This window comes from Panulirus ornatus, chromosome 7 (assembly GCF_036320965.1).
Source record: "Panulirus ornatus isolate Po-2019 chromosome 7, ASM3632096v1, whole genome shotgun sequence".
In the NCBI taxonomy this organism is placed as follows: Eukaryota; Metazoa; Arthropoda; class Malacostraca; order Decapoda; family Palinuridae; genus Panulirus; species Panulirus ornatus.
In genome coordinates this window covers 18,733,957-18,752,274 of record NC_092230.1, presented here as the reverse complement: position 1 = coordinate 18,752,274, position 18,318 = coordinate 18,733,957, and positions in this window count along the sequence as shown.

Genomic DNA, 18,318 nt, shown 5'->3' with positions numbered 1-18,318 from the left:
GGCCAGAGAGCGTTATTGGATTACGTATTAATTGATAGACGCACGAAAGAGAGACTTTTGGATGTTAATGTGCTGAGAGGTGCAACTGGAGGGATGTCTGATCATTATCTTGTGGAGGCGAAGGTGAAGATTTGTGGGGGTTTTCAGAAAAGAAGAGAGAATGTTGGGGTGAAGAGAGTGGTGAGAGTAAGTGAGCTTGGGAAGGAGACTTGTGTGAGGAAGTACCAGGAGAGAGTGAGTACAGAATGGAAAAAGGTGAGAACAAAGGAGGTAAGGGGAGTAGGGGAGGAATGGGATGTATTTAGGGAAGCAGTGATAGCTTGCGCAAAAGATGCTTGTGGCATGAGTAGCGTGGGAGGTGGGTTCATTAGAAAAGGTAGTGAGTGGTGGGATGAAGAAGTAAGATTATTACTGAAAGAGAAGAGAGAGGCATTTGGACGATTTTTGCAGGGAAAAAATGCAAATGAGTGGGAGAAGTATAAAAGAAAGAGGCAGGAGGTCAAGTGTAAGGTGCAAGAGGTGAAAAAGATGGCAAATGAGAGTTGGGGTGAGAGAGTATCATTAAATTTCAGGGAGAATAAAAAGATGTTTTGGAAGGAGGTAAATATAGTGCGTAAGACAAGGGAGCAAATGGGAACATCAGTGAAGGGGGCTAATGGGGAGGTGATAACAAGTAGTGGTGATGTAAGAAGGAGATGGAGTGAATTTTTTGAAGGTTTGTTGAATGTGTTTGATGATAGAGTGGCAGATATAGGGTGTTTTGGTCGAGGTGGTGTGCAAAGTGAGAGGGTTAGGGAAAATGATTTGGAAAATAGAGAAGAGGTAGTAAAAGCTTTACGGAAGATGAAAGCCGGCAAGGCAGTAGGTTTGGATGGTATTTCAGTGGAATTTATTAGAAAAGTGGGTGACTGTATTGTTGACTGGTTGGTAAGGTTATTTAATGTATATATGATTCATGGTGAGGTGCCTGAGGATTGGCGGAATGCTTGCATAGTGCCATTGTACAAAAGCAAAGGGGATAAGAGTGAGTGCTCAAATTACTGAGGTATAAGTTTGTTGAGTATTCCTGGTAAATTATATGGGAGGGTATTGATTGAGAGGGTGAAGGTATGTACAGAGCATCAGATTGGGAAGAGCAGTGTGGTTTCAGAAGTGGTAGAGGATGTGTGGATCAGGTGTTTGCTTTGAAGAATGTATGTGAGAAATACTTAGAAAAGCAAATGGATTTGTGTGTAGCATTCATGGATTGGAGATGGCATATGATAGAGTTGATAGAGATGCTCTGTGGAAGGTTTTAAGAATATATGGTGTGGGAGGCAAGTTGTTAGAAGCAGTGAGAAGTTTTTATCGAGGATGTAAGGCATGTGTACGTGTAGGAAGAGAGGAAAGTGATTGGTTCTCAGTGAATGTAGGTTTGCGGCAGGGGTGTGTGATGTCTCCATGGTTGTTTAATTTGTTTATGGATGGGGTTGTTAGAGAGGTGAATGCAAGAGTTTTGGAAAGAGGGGCAAGTATGCGGTTTGTTGTGGATGAGAGAGCTTGGGAAGTGAGTCAGTTGTTGTTCGCTAATGATACAGCGCTGGTGGCTGATTCATGTAAGAAACTGCAGAAGCTGGCGACTGAGTTTGGTAAAGTGTGTGAAAGAAGAAAGTTAAGAGTAAATGTGAATAAGAGCAAGGTTATTAGGTACAGTAGGGTTGAGGGTCAAGTCAATTGGGAGGTAAGTTTGAATGGAGAAAAACTGGAGGAAGTAAAGTGTTTTAGATATCTGGGAGTGGATCTGGCAGCGGATGGAACCATGGAAGCGGAAGTGAATCATAGGGTGGGGGAGGGGGCGAAAATTCTAGGAGCTTTGAAGAATGTGTGGAAGTCGAGAACATTATCTCGGAAAGCAAAAATGGTTTTTTTTTAAAGGAATAGTGGTTCCAACAATGTTGTATGGTTGCGAGGCGTGGGCTATGGATAGAGTTGTGCGCAGGAGGGTGGATGTGCTGGAAATGAGATGTTTGAGGACAATATGTGGTGTGAGGTGGTTTGATCGAGTAAGTAATGTAAGGATGAGAGAGATGTGTGGAAATAAAAAGAGTGTGGTTGAGAGAGCAGAAGAGGGTGTTTTGAAATGGTTTGGTCACATTGAGAGAATGAGTGGGGAAAGATTAACCAAGAGGATATATGTGTCAGAGGTGGAGGGAACGAGGAGAAGTGGGAGACCAAATTGGAGGTAGAAAGATGGAGTGAAAAAGATTTTTGTGTGATCGGGGCCTGAACATGCAGGAGGGTGAAAGGAGGGCAAGGAATAGAGTGAATTGGATCGATGTGGTATACCGGGGTTGACGTGCTGTCAGTGGATTGAATCAGTGCATGTGAAGCGTCTGGGGTAAACCATGGAAAGCTGTGTGGGGCCTGGATGTGGAAAGGGAGCTGTGGTTTCGGGCATTATTGCATGACAGCTAGAGACTGAGTGTGAACGAATGGGGCCTTTGTTGTCTTTTCCTAGTGCTATCTCGCACACATGAAGGGGGAGGGGGATGGTATTCGATGTGTGGCGAGGTGGCGATGAGAGTGAATGGGGGCAGACAGTGTGAATTGTGTGCATGGGTATATATGTATGTATCTGTGTGTGTATATATTTCCAGCCTCCTGCTCCCTCCCCTTTTAGTCGCCTTCTACGACACGCAGGGAATACGTGGGAAGTATTCTTCATCCTCTATCCCCTATATATATATATATATATATATATATATATATATATATATATATATATATATATATATATATATATATATATACATATATAGGAAAAGATCACAATTTTGCGCTTGATCAAGTATATTCCTAAGAGTCCACGGGGAAAATGAAACACGATAAGTTCCCAAGTGCACTTTCGTTTGATAATCACATCATCAGAGGAGACACAAGAGGGAAATATAACAGTTAGTAGATATACAACAGACGTAGCTAAAGAGACTTAGCTAGGACGCCATTTTTTATATTTCTCTCTTGCGTCTCCCCTGATGATGTGATTATTACACGAAAGTGCACTTGGGAACTTACTGCGTTTCATTTTCGCCGTGGACTACTAGGGATATATATAATTTATATATATATATATATATATATATATATATATATATATATATATATATATATATATATATATATATATATATATATATATATATATATGGGAAGGAGACTTGTGTGAGGAAGTACCGGGAGAGACTAAGTACAGAATGGAAAAAGGTGAGAACAATGGAAGTAAGGGGAGTGGGGGAGAAATGGGATGTATTTAGGGAATCAGTAATGGATTGCGCAAAAGATGCTTGTGGCGTGAGAAGAGTGGGAGGTGGGTTGATTAGAAAGGGTAGTGAGTGGTGGGATGATGAAGTAAGATTATTAGTGAAAGAGAAGAGAGAGGCTTTTGGACGATTTTTGCAGGGAAAAAATGCAATTGAGTGGGAGATGTATAAAAGAAAGAGACAGGAGGTCAAGAGAAAGGTGCAAGATTTGAAAAAGAGGGCAAATGAGAGTTGGGGTGAGAGAGTATCATTAAATTTTAGGAGAATAAAAAGATGTTCTGGAAGGAGGTAAATAAAGTGCGTAAGACAAGTGAGCAAATGGTAACTTCAGTGAAGGGCGCAAATGGGGAGGTGATAACAAGTAGTGGTGATGTGAGAAGGAGATGGAGTGAGTATTTAGAAGGTTTGTTGAATGTGTTTGATGATAGAGTGGCAGATATAGGGTGTTTTGGTCGAGGTGGTGTGCAAAGTGAGAGGGTTAGGGAAAATGATTTGGTAAACAGAGAAGAGGTAGTAAAAGCTTTGCGGAAGATGAAAGCCGGCAAGGCAGCAGGTTTGGATGGTATTTCAGTGGAATTTATTAGAAAAGGGGGTGACTGTATTATTGACTTGTTGGTAAGGTTATTTAATGTATGTATGACTCATGGTGAGGTGCCTGAGGATTGGCGGAATGCGTGCATAGTGCCATTGTACAAAGGCAAAGGGGATAAGAGTGAGTGCTCAAATTACAGAGGTATAAGTTTGTTGAGTATTCCTGGTAAATTATATGGGAGGGTATTGATTGAGAGAGTGAAGGCATGTACAGAGCATCAGATTGGGGAAGAGCAGCGTGGTTTCAGAAGTGGTAGAGGATGTGTGGATCAGGTGTTTGCTTTGAAGAATGTATGTGAGAAATACTTAGAAAAGCAAATGGATTTGTATGTAGCATTTATGGATCTGGAGAAGGCATATGATAGAGTTGATAGAGATGCTCTGTGGAAGGTATTAAGGATATATGGTGTGGGAGGCAAGTTGTTAGAAGCAGTGAAAACTTTTTATCGAGGATGTAAGGCATGTGTACGTGTAGGAAGAGAGGAAAGTGATTGGTTCTCAGTGAATGTAGGTTTGCGGCAGGGGTGTTTAAGGATGGGGTTGTTAGGGAGGTAAATGCAAGAGTTTTGGAAAGAGGGGCAAGTATGAAGTCTGTTGGGGATGAGAGAGCTTGGGAAGCGAGTCAGTTGTTGTTCGCTGATGATACAGCGCTGGTGGCTGATTCATGTGAGAAACTTCAGAAGCTGGTGACTGAGTTTGGTAAGTGTGTGAAAGAAGAAAGTTAAGAGTAAATGTGAATAAGAGCAAGGTTATTAGGTACAGTAGGGTTGAAGGGTCAAGTCAATTGGGAGGTAAGTTTGAATGGAGAAAAACTGGAGGAAGTAAAGAGTTTTAGATATGTGGGAGTGGATCTGACAGCGGATGGAACCATGGAAGCGGAAGTGAATCATAGGGTGGGGGAGGGGGCGAAAATCCTGGGAGCCTTGAAGAATGTGTGGAAGTCGAGAACATTATCTCGGAAAGCAAAAATGGGTATGTTTGAAGGAATAGTGGTTCCAACAATGCTGTATGGTTGCGAGGCGTGGGCTATGGATAGAGTTGTGCGCAGGAGGATGGATGTGCTGGAAATGAGATGTTTGAGGACAATGTGTGGTGTGAGGTGGTTTGATCGAGTAAGTAATGTAAGGGTAAGAGAGATGCGTGGAAATAAAAAGAGCGTGGTTAAGAGAGCAGAAGAGGGTGTTTTGAAATGGTTTGGGCACATGGAGAGAATGAATGAGGAAAGATTGACCAAGAGGATATATGTGTCGGAGGTGGAGGGAACGAGGAGAAGTGGGAGACCAAATTGGAGGTGGAAAGGTGGAGTGAAAAAGATTTTGTGTGATCGGGGCCTGAACATGCAGGAGGGTGAAAGGCGGGCAAGGAATAGAGTGAATTGGATCGATGTGGTATACCGGGGTTGACGTGCTGTCAGTGGATTGAATCAGGGCATGTGAAGCGTCTGGGGTAAACCATGGAAAGCTGTGTAGGTATGTATATTTGCGTGTGTGGACGTGTATGTATATACATGTGTATGGGGGTGCGTTGGGCCATTTCTTTCGTCTGTTTCCTTGCGCTACCTCGCAAACGCGGGAGACAGCGACAAAGCAAAAAAAAAAAAAAAAATACATATGTATATATATATATATATATATATATATATATATATATATATATATATATACATATATATATATATACATATATATAAATATATATATATATATATATATATATATATATATATATATATATATATATATATATATATATATATATGTATTTTTTTTTTGCTTTGTCGCTGTCTCCCGCGTTTGCGAGGTAGCGCAAGGAAACAGACGAAAGAAATGGCCCAACCCACCCCCATACACATGTATATACATACACGTCCACATACGCAAATTCTGATTCAATCCACTGACAGCACGTCAACCCCGGTATACTACATCGATCCAATTCACTCTATTCCTTGCCCTCCTTTCACCCTCCTGCATGTTCAGGCCCCGATCACACAAAATCTTTTTCACTCCATCTTTCCACCTCCAATTTGGTCTCCCACTTCTCCTCGTTCCTTCGACCTCTGACACATATATCCTCTTGGTCAATCTTTCCTCACTCATTCTCTCCATGTGCCCAAACCATTTCAAAACACCCTCTTCTGCTCTCTCAACCACGTTCTTTTTATTTCCACACATCTCTCTTACCCTTACATTACTTATTCGATCAAATCACCTCTTGCCCCTCTTTCCAAAACTCTTGCATTCACCTCCGTAACAACCCCATCCATAAACAAATTAAACAACCATGGAGACATCACACATCCCTGCCGCAAACCTACATTCACTGAGAACCAATCACTTTCCTCTCTTCCTACACGTACATATGCCTTACATCCGCGATAAAAAGTTTTCACTGCTTCTAAGAACTTGCCTCCCACACCATATATAAATCCTTGGGGATAGGAGAGAAAGAATACTTCCCACGCATTCCCCGCGTGTCGTAGAAGGCGACTAAAGGGGACAGGAGCGGGGGGCTAGAAACCCTCCCCTCCTTGTATTTTAACTTTTTAAAAGGGGAAAAAGAAGAAGGAGTCATGCGGGGAGTGCTCATCCTCCTCGAAGGCTCAGATTGAGGTGTCGAAATGTGTATGGATTCAACCAAGATGAGAAAAAATGAGAGATAGGTAGTATGTTTTAGGAAAGGAACCTGGATGTCTTGGTTCTGAATGACACGAAGCTCAAGGGTAAAGGGGAAGAGTGGTTTGGGAATGTTTTGTGAGTAAAGTCAGGGGTTGGTGAGAGGAGAAGAGGAAAGGAAGGAGTAGCACTACTCATGAAGAAGGAGTTATGGGAGTATGTGATAGAGTGTAAGAAAGTAAACGCTAAATTGACATGGGTAAAACTGAAAGTGGATGCAGAGAGATGGGTGCCTATGCACATGGGTATGAAAAGAAAGATTATGAGAGGCAAGTGCTTTGGAAGCAGCTGAGTGGGTGTGTTAATAGTTTTGATGCACGAGACCGGGTTATAGTGATGCGTGATTTGAATGCAAAGGTGAGTAATGTGGCAGTTGAGGGAATAGTTGGTGTACATGGGGTGTTCAGTGTTGTAAATGGAAATGTTGAAGAGCTTGTAGATTTGTGTGCTGAAAAAGGACTGGTGATCGAGAATACCTGGATTAAAAAAAGATATACAGAAGTATATGTATGTGACTAGGAGAGATGACCAGAGAGCGTTATTGGATTACGTGTTAATTAATAGGCGCGCGAAAGAGAGGCTTCTGGATGTTAATGTGCTGAAAGGTGCAACTGGAGGGATGTCTGATCATTATCTTGCGGAGGCGACGGTGAAGATTTGTAGAGGTTTTCAGAAAAGAAGAGAGAATGTTGGGTTGAAGAGAGTGGTGAGAGTAAGTGAGCTTGGGAAGGAGTCTTTTGTGAGGAAGTATCAGGAGAGACTGAGTGCAGAATGGAAAAAAGTGAGAGCAAAGGACGTAAGGGGAGTGGGGGAGGAATGGAATGTATTTAGGGAAGCAGTGATGGCTTGCGCAAAAGTGGTGGTGGGATGAAGAAGTAAGATTATTAGTGAAAGACAAGAAGGAGGGATTTGAACGATTTTTGGAGGGAAATAGTGCAAATGACTGGGAGATGTATAAAAGAAAGATACAGGAGGTCAAGAGAAAGGTGCAAAGAGATGAAAAAGAGGGCAAATGAGAGATGGGTTGAGGGAGTATCATTAGATTTTAGGGAGAATATAAAGATGGTTTGGAAGGAATTCGTAAGACAAGAGAACAAATGAGAACATCGGTGAAGGGGGCTAATGGGGAGGTAATAACAAGTAGTGGTGATGTGAGAAGGAGATGGAGTGAGTATTTTGAATGTGTTAGATTATAGAGTGGCAGCTATAGGGTGTTTTGGTCGAGGTGGCGTGCGAAGTGAGAGGGTCAGGGAGAATGGTTTAGCAAACGGAGAAGAGGTAGTGAAAGCTTTGCGGAAGATGAAAGCCGGCAAGGCAGCGGTTTGGATGGTATTGCAGTGGAGTTTATTAAAGAAGGGGGCAACTGTGTTGTTGACTGGTTGGTGAGGATATTCACTATATGTATGGCTCATGGTGAAGTACCTGAGGATTGGCAGAATGGCTGCACAGTGTCATTGTACAAAGGCAAAGGGGATAAATTATATGGGAGAGTATTGATTGAGAGGGTGAAGGCATGTATAGAGCATCAGATTGGGGAAGAGCAGTGTGGTTTCAGAAGTGGTAGAGGATGTGTGGATCAGGTGTTTGCTTTGAAGAATGTATGTGAGAAATACTTAGAAAAACAAATGGATTTGTATGTAACATTTATGGATCTTGAGAAGGCATATGACAGAATTGATAGAGATGGTCTGTGGAAGGAATTAAGAGAAAATAGTGTGCGAGGCAGTTTTTATCGAGGATGTAAGGCATGTGTAAGAGTAGGAAGAGAGGAAAGTGACTGGTTCCCAGTGAATGTCGGTTTGCGGCAGTGGTGCGTGATGTCTCCATGGTTATTTAATTTGTTTATGGATGGGGTTGTTAGGGAGGTAAATGCAAGAGTTTTGTAGAGAGGGGCAAGTATGCAGTTTGTTGTGGATGAGAGGGATTGGGAAGTGAGTCCGTTGTTGTTCGCTGATGATACAGCGCTGGTTGCTGATTCGGGTGAGAAACTGCAGAAGCTGGTGACTGAGTTTGGCAAAGTGTGTGAAAGAAGAAAGCTGAGAGTAAATGTGAATAAGAGCAAGGTTATTAGGTACAGTAGGGTTGAGGGACAAGTCAATTGGGAGGTACGTTTGAATGGAGAAAAACTGTAGAAAGTGAAGTGTTTTAGATATCTGTATGTGAACTTAGCAGCGGATGGAACCATGGAAGCGGTAGTGAGTCACAGGGTGGGGGAGGGGGTGAAGGTTCTGGGAGCGTTGAAGAATGTGTGGAAAGCGAGAACATTATCACGGAATGCAAAAATGGGTATGTTTGAAGGAATAGTGGAAGTTTGAAGGAATAATGTTGCAAGGCGTGGGCTATAGACAAGGTTGTGTGGAGGAGGGTGGTTGTGTTGGAAATGAGATGTTTGAGGACAAAATGAGGGGGAGGTGGTTTGATCGAGTAAGTAATGAAAGGGTAAGAGAGATGTGTGGTAATAAAAAGAGTGTGGTTGAGAGAGCAGAAGAGGGTATATTAAAACGGTTTGGTCACATGGAGAGAATGAGTGAGGAAAGATTGACCAAGAGGATATATGTGTCAGAGGTGGAGGGAACGAGGAGAAGTGGGAGACCAAATTGGAGGTGGAAGGATGGAGTGAAAAAGATATTGAGCGATCGGGGCCTGAACATTCATGAGGGTGAAAGGCGTGCAAGGAATAGAGTGAATTGGATCGATGTGGTATACCGGGGTGGACGTGCTGTCGTGGACTGAACCAGGGCATGCGAAGTGTCTAGGGTAAACCATGGAAAGTTTTGTTGGGCCAGGATGTGGAAAGGGAGATGTGGTTTCGGTGCATTACACATGACAGCTAGAGACTGAGTGTGAACGAATGTGGCCTTTGTTGTCTTTTCCCAGCGCTATCTCCCGCGCGTGCGGGTGGGGTGGGGTGCAATTTTATGTGTGGCGGGGTGGCGACGGAATGGCTGAGGACAGCAAGTATGAATATGTACATATTTATATATGCATTTGTCTGTATATGTATATATATGTATACAATGAAATGTATAGGTATGTATATGTGCGTGTGTAGGCGTGTATGTATATACATGTGTACGTGGGCGGGTTGGGCCATTCTTTCGTCTGTTTCCTTGCAGTACCTTGCTAACGTGGGAGACAGCAACAACGTATATATATATATATATATATATTTTTTTTTTTCATACGATTCGCCATTTCCCGCATTTGCGAGGTAGCGTTAAGAACAGAGGACTGGGCCTTAGAGGGAAAATCCTCACCTGGCCCCCTTCTCTGTTCCTTCTTTTGGAAAATTAAAAAAAAAGACGAGAGGGGAGGATTTCCAGCCACCCGCTCCCTCCCCTTTTAGTCGCCTTCTACGACACGCAGGGAATACGTGGGAAGTATTCTTTCTCCCCTATCCCCAGGGATATATATATATATATATATATATATATATATATATATATATATATATATATATATATATATATATATATATATATATATATATTTTTTTTTTTTTTTTTCAAACTATTCGCCATCTCCCGCATTAGCGAGGTAGCGTTAAGAACGGAGGACTGGGCCTTTGAGGGAATACCCTCACCTGGCCCAATTCTCTGTTCCTTCTTTTGGAAAATTAAAAAAAAAAAACCGAGAGGGGAGGATTTCCAGCCCCCCGCTCCCTCCCCTTTTAGTCGCCTTCTACGACACGCAGGGAATACGTGGGAAGTACTCTTAATCCCCTATCCCCAGGGATATATATATATATATATATATATATATATATATATATATATATATATATATATATATATATATATATATATATATATATATATATATATATATATAAGAGTAAATGTGAATAAGAGCAAGGTTATTAGGTACAGTAGGGTTGAGGGTCAAGTCAATTGGGAGGTGAGTTTGAATGGAGAAAAACTGGAGGAAGTGAAGTGTTTTAGATATCTGGGAGTGGATCTGGCAGCGGATGGAACCATGGAAGCGGAAGTGCATCATAGGGTGGGGGAGGGGGCGAAAATCCTGGGGGCCTTGAAGAATGTGTGGAAGTCGAGAACATTATCTCGGAAAGCAAAAATGGGTATGTTTGAGGGAATAGTGGTTCCAACAATGTTGTATGGTTGCGAGGCGTGGGCTATGGATAGAGTTGTGCGCAGGAGGATGGATGTGCTGGAAATGAGATGTTTGAGGACAATGTGTGGTGTGAGGTGGTTTGATCGAGTGAGTAACGTAAGGGTAAGAGAGATGTGTGGAAATGAAAAGAGCGTGGTTGAGAGAGCAGAAGAGGGTGTTTTGAAGTGGTTTGGGCACATGGAGAGGATGAGTGAGGAAAGATTGACCAAGAGGATATGTGTCGGAGGTGGAGGGAACAAGGAGAAGAGGGAGACCAAATTGGAGGTGGAAAGATGGAGTGAAAAAGATTTTGTGTGATCGGGGCCTGAACATGCAGGAGGGTGAAAGGAGGGCAAGGAATAGAGTGAACTGGAGCGATGTGGTATACCGGGGTTGACGTGCTGTCAGTGGATTGAAGCAAGGCATGTGAAGCGTCTGGGGTAAACCATGGAAAGCTGTGTAGGTATGTATATTTGCGTGTGTGGACGTATGTATATACATGTGTATGGGGGGGGGTTGGGCCATTTCTTTCGTCTGTTTCCTTGCGCTACCTCGCAAACGCGGGAGACAGCGACAAAGTATAATAAAAAATAATATATATATATATATATATATATATATATATATATATATATATATATATATATATACATATGTATATTTTTTTTTTTTTGCTTTGTCGCTGTCTCCCGTGTTTGCGAGGTAGCGCAAGGAAACAGACGAAAGAAATGGCCCAACCCACCCCCATACGCATGTATATTACATACACATCCACACACGCAAATATACATACCTACACAGCTTTCCATGGTTTACCCCAGACGCTTCACATGCCCTGATTCAATCCACTGACAGCACGTCAACCCCGGTATACCACATCGATCCAATTCACTCTATTCCTTGCCCTACTTTCACCCTCCTGCATGTTCAGGCCCCGATCACACAAAATCTTTTTCACTCCATCTTTCCACCTCCAATTTGCTCTCCCACTTCTCCTCGTTCCCTCCACCTCCGACACATATATCCTCTTGGTCAATCTTTCCTCACTCATTCTCTCCATGTGCCCAAACCATTTCAAAACACCCTCTTCTGCTCTCTCAACCACGCTCTTTTTAATTCCACACATCTCTCTTACCCTTACGTTACTTACTCGATCAAACCACCTCACACCACACATTGTCCTCAGACATCTCATTTCCAGCACATCCATCCTCCTGCGCACAACTCTATCCATAGCCCACGCCTCGCAACCATACAAAATTGTTGGAACCACTATTCCTTCCAACATACCCATTTTTGCTTTCCGAGATAATGTTCTCGACTTCCACACATTCTTCAAGGCTCCCAGGATTTTCGCCCCCCTCCCCCACCCTATGATCCACTTCCGCTTCCATGGTTCCATCCGCTGCCAGATCCACTCCCAGATATCTAAAACACTTTACTTCCTCCAGTTTTTCTCCATTCAAACTTACCTCCCAATTGACTTGACCCTCAACCCTACTGTACCTAATAACCTTGCTCTTATTCACATTTACTCTTAACTTTCTTCTTTCACACACTTTACCAAACTCAGTCACCAGCTTCTGCAGTTTCTCACATGAATCAGCCACAAGCGCTGTATCATCAGCGAACAACAACTGACTCACTTCCCAAGCTCTCTCATCCCCAACAGACTTCATACTTGCCCCTCTTTCCAAAACTCTTGCATTTACCTCCCCAACAACCCCATCCATAAACAAATTAAACAACCATGGAGACATCACACACCCCTGCCGCAAACCTACATTCACTGAGAACCAATCACTTTCCTCTCTTCCTACACGTACACATGCCTTACAACCTCGATAAAAACTTTTCACTGCTTCTAACAACTTGCCTCTCTCATCATATATTCTTAATACCTTCCACAGAGCATCTCTATCAACTCTATCATATGCCTTCTCCAGATCCATAAATGCTACATACAAATCCATTTGTTTTTCTAAGTATTTCTCACATACATTCTTCAAAGCAAACACCTGATCCACACATCCTCTACCACTTCTGAAACCACACTGCTCTTCCCCAATCTGATGCTCTGTACATGCCTTCACCCTCTCAATCAATACCCTCCCATATAATTTACCAGGAATACTCAACAAACTTATACCTCTGAAATTTGAGCACTCACTCTTATCCCTTTTGCCTCTGTACAATGGCACTATGCACGCATTCCGCCAATCCTCAGGCACCTCACCATGAGTCATACATACATTAAATAACCTTACCAACCAGTCAATAATACAGTCACCCCTTTTTTAATAGATTCCACTGCAATACCATCCAAACCTGCTGCCTTGCCGGCTTTCATCTTCCGCAAAGCTTTTACTACCTCTTCTCTGTTTACCAAATCATTTTCCCTAACCCTCTCACTTTGCACACCACCTCGACCAAAACACCCTATATCTGCCACTCTATCATCAAACATATTCAACAAACCTTCAAAATACTCACTCCATCTCTTTCTCACATCACCACTACTTGTTATCATCTCCCCATTTGCGCCCTTCACTGAAGTTCCCATTTGCTCCCTTGTCTTACGCACTTTATTTACCTCCTTCCAGAACATCTTTTTATTCTCCCTAAAATTTAATTATACTCTCTCACCCAACTCTCATTTGCCCTCTTTTTCACCTCTTGCACCTTTCTCTTGACCTCCTGTCTCTTTCTTTTATACATCTCCCACTCAATTGCATTTTTTCCCTGCAAAAATCGTCCAAATGCCTCTCTCTTCTCTTTCACTAATAATCTTACTTCTTCATCCCACCACTCACTACCCTTTCTAATCAACCCACCTCCCACTCTTCTCATGCCACAAGCATCTTTTGCGCAATCCATCACTGATTCCCTAAATACATCCCATTCTTCCCCCACTCCTCTTACTTCCATTGTTCTCACCTTTTTCCATTCTGTACTCAATCTCTCCTGGTACTTCCTCACACAAGTCTCCTTCCCAAGCTCACTTACTCTCACCACCCTCTTCACCCCAACATTCACTCTTCTTTTCTGAAAACCCATACAACTCTTCACCTTAGCCTCCACAAGACAATGATCAGACATCCCTCCAGTTGCACCTCTCAGCACATTAACATCCAAAAGTCTCTCTTTCGCGCGCCTGTCAATTACACGTAATCCAATAATGCTCTCTGGCCATCTCTACAACTTATATACGTATACTTATGTATATCTCGCCTTTTAAACCAGGTATTCCCAATCACCAGTCCTTTTTCAGCACATAAATCTACAAGCTCTTCACCATTTCCATTTACAACACTGAACACCCCATGTATACCAATTATTCCCTCAACTGCCACATTACTCACCTTTGCATTCAAATCACCCATCACTATAACCCGGTCTCGTGCATCAAAACCACTAACACACTCATTCAGCTGCTCCCAAAACACTTTCCTCTCATGATCTTTCTTCTCATGCCCAGGTGCATATGCACCAATAATCACCCATCTCTCTCCATCAAGTTTCAGTTTTACCCATATCAATCTAGAATTTACTTTCTTACATTCTATCACATACTCCCACAACTCCTGTTTCAGGAGTACTGCTACTCCTTCCCTTGCTCTTGTCCTCTCACTAACCCCTGACTTTACTCCCAAGACATTCCCAAACCACTCTTCCCCTTTACCCTTGAGCTTCGTTTCACTCTGAGCCAAAACATACAGGTTCCTTTCCTCAAACATACTACCTATCTCTCCTTTTTTCACATCTTGGTTACATCCACACACATTTAGACACCCCAGTCTGAGCCTTCGAGGAGGATGAGCACTCCCCGCGTGACTCCTTCTTCTGTTTCTCATTTTAGAAAGTTAAGAAATACAAGGAGGGGAGGATTTCTGGCTCCCCGTCGGTCCTGTCTATTCGCCTTCTATATATATATATTTTTTTTTTGCTTTGTCGCTGTCTCCCGCGTTTGCGAGGTAGCGCAAGGAAACAGACGAAAGAAATGGCCCAACCCACCCCCATACACATGTATATACATACGTCCACACACGCAAATATACATACCTACACAGCTTTCCATGGTTTACCCCAGACGCTTCACATGCCCTGATTCAATCCACTGACAGCATGTCAAACCCAGTATACCACATCGATCCAATTCACTCTATTCCTTGCCCTCCTTTCACCCTCTTGCATGTTCAGGCCCCGATCACACAAAATCTTTTTCACTCCATTTTTCCACCTCCAATTTGGTCTCCCACTTCTCCTCGTTCCCTCCACCTCCGACACATATATCCTCTTGGTCAATCTTTCCTCACTCATTCTCTCCATGTGCCCAAACCATTTCAAAAGACCCTCTTCTGCTCTCTCAACCACGCTCTTTTTATTTCCACACATCTCTCTTACCCTTACGTTACTTACTCGATCAAACCACCTCACACCACACATTGTCCTCAAACATCTCATTTCCAGCACATCCATCCTCCTGCGCACAACTCTATCCATAGCCCACGCCTTGCAACCATACAACATTGTTGGAACCAGATATCTGGGAGTGGATCTGGCAGCGGATGGAACCATGGAAGCGGAAGTGGATCATAGGGTGGGGAAGTTGGCGAAATTTCTGGGAGCCTTGAAGAATGTGCGGAAGTCGAGAACATTATCTCGGAAAGCAAAAATGGGTATGTTTGAAGGAATATATATATATATATATATATATATATATATATATATATATATATATATATATATATATATATATATTTATATATATATATATATATATATATATATATATATATATATATATATATATATATATCTATATATATATATATATATATATATATATATATATATATATATATATATATATATATATATATATATATATATATTGGTCACATGGAGAGAATGAGTGAGGAAAGATTGACCAAGAGCATATATGTGTCGGAGGTGGAGGGAACGAGGAGAAGAGGGAGACCAAATTGGAGGTGGAAAGATGGAGTGAAAAAGATTTTGTGTGATCGGGGCCTGAACATGCAGGAGGGTGAAAGGACGGCAAGGAATAGCGTGAATTGGAGCGATGTGGTATACCGGGGTTGACGTGCTGTCAGTGGATTGAATCAAGGCATGTGAAGCGTCTGGGGTAAACCATGGAAAGCTGTGTAGGTATGTATATTTGCGTGTGTGGACGTATGTATATACATGTGTATGGGGGTGGGTTGGGCCATTTCTTTCGTCTGTTTCCTTGCGCTACCTCGCAAACGCGGGAGACAGCGACAAAGCAAAAAAAAGAAAAAAAAAATATATATATATCATACAAACCTCCATCAACCAAGATCGAACCCGGGACCCCTTTGCCACAGGCGGGAACGTTACTGCTAGGCTATGGGCCTGGGTGATAGAAGATAACTATTCGAATACTATGTACTCGAATACCCTTCGTCTCACATTGGTGAGCAACGGGGTCTACACCGGTTATTTCCCAACAGGTTAGGTAAAATGCTATCTGCTGGCTTTGTGGGTGTTGGGAAATAACCGGTGTAGACACCGTTGCTCACCAATGTGAGACGAAGGGTATTCGAGTACATAGTATACGAATAGTTATTTTCTATTAGCCAGGCCCATAGCCGAGCGGTAGCATTCCCGCCTGTGGCACACGGGGTCCCGGGTTCGATCCTGGCTGTTGGAGGTTTGTATGTTCTATGGAGGTGCGCGTTCATATGCACTTTATTCGTATATATATATATATATATATATATATATATATATATATATATTTCATACTATTCGCCATTTCCCGCGATAGCGAGGTAGCGTTAAGAACAGAGGACTGGGCCTTTTTTGGAATATCCTCACCTGCCCCTCTCTGTTCCTTCTTTTGGAAAAAAAAAAAAAAAATATATATATATATATATATATATATATATATATATATATATATATATATATTATATTATATATATTCCTTGATATCCACGAGGAAATGAAACACGATAAGTTCCCAAGTGCACTTTCATGTAAAGATCACATCATTAGGGGAGATACAAGAAAGAAGTATAATAGTCAATTGATAAATAACGAAGCTGTAAGGACAAAAATATTCTCATGGACTACTCAAGTGATTTTGAGACTCGTTCTTCTGTCCCTCGTTGTAGAACTACACCTTTATATCCCATCTAATCTGTTTCCATCTCCTTCGATGAGACTAATGGATACAACACCTTTGTATCATTTCTGATGTTCGACTTAAGCTCAACTCTGAACCTCTGCTTGCCTACTTTCAAACTTTAAAGCAATGTGGTACACGCGACCGAGACGGCTATTATTGGAGTGGTTGTGAAGTTGTGAAAGTAGAGGTGATGAAGGCAGCGGTGGCTCCCAGCACACACACACACCGCAGCCCCGTTTCCACTCCACAACAATTTAATTAGAGTCTAGCATTCCATCACCCTTCCTTAACAGTGCAATTTGCACATTCTTCTACCCAGGACCCACCGGATCTGGTTGTCTCTCGTGTCATGTCTGGAATTCCCAAACCTTAGAACCTGCTAACTTCCACAACCTTCCTATGCTATCCTCTACAACCTTGTTATTCCCAACTACATTTCTATCCTCCACAACCTTGCTATTCACCACATACTTGTTATTCCCGATTACCTTGCTGTTCCATACAACCTTATCATTCCTACAACTTTGCTGTCCTCCACAACCTTGTTATTCCCACAACCATGCTCTTCCCACGACTTTTCAATTCCCCTCTGCCTTACCATCCTCCAAAACCTCATTATTCCCTACAACCTTAATATTCCCACAACCTTGCTATTTTCCACAATTTTGCTATTCCCCACAACCCTGTTATTTTCCACAGCCTTGCAATCCCAACAGCCTTGCTGTACTCAAAACCTTGCTGTTTACTACAATTACGCCATCTCCATAACCTTGCTGTCCTCAGCAGCATTGTTATCCTCAACAACCATGTTGTCCCCCAAAATTCTCTTACACCCGCATCCTTGCATTCCTCCACAATCCTGCTATCCCTGACAATTTTGATATCCTCCACTACTTGTTATCCTTTAATCTATTTCTATGTTTCATAAGTTCGTGATCCTCCTAACCTTGTTATTCCTCACAATGCTGTTATCCTATACGGTCTTGCAGTCTCCCTCAACCTCGCTGTCTCCCGCATCCTTGTTACCCTGCTATGCACCAAAATCTTTTTATCCTCTGCAACTTTGCTATCATTCATTGCTTTGGCATTCCTCACAACCTTGTTGTTCCCACAACCTATCTGTCCCCAACAATTGAAGAAGTGCTGGTAAACTTCTAGCCGATATGTTGGAAGACTGTTCATCTGAGTAAGGTATACAAGATGTCTAACTTTGATTTCAGTTAAGTCTGTTGTATACATAGCCCCAAGGGATATAAACTTACGAATGACTGAAAGGTGCAGTTCTCATTTCCCTCTCCTTGAGCTTCGGATCAAACCTAGAAGTATCTTCCCTACATCATCAATGTATGACATCCAGAAACAGGATGAGTCGCCTTTGGCTTTTCGAAGGAGGTCAAGGGAGTTATGCCTTATGTTTATTATGAGGGTTGCTTATCATTTGTCACCAGTTCATTTCTTTTCCTGCGACGGC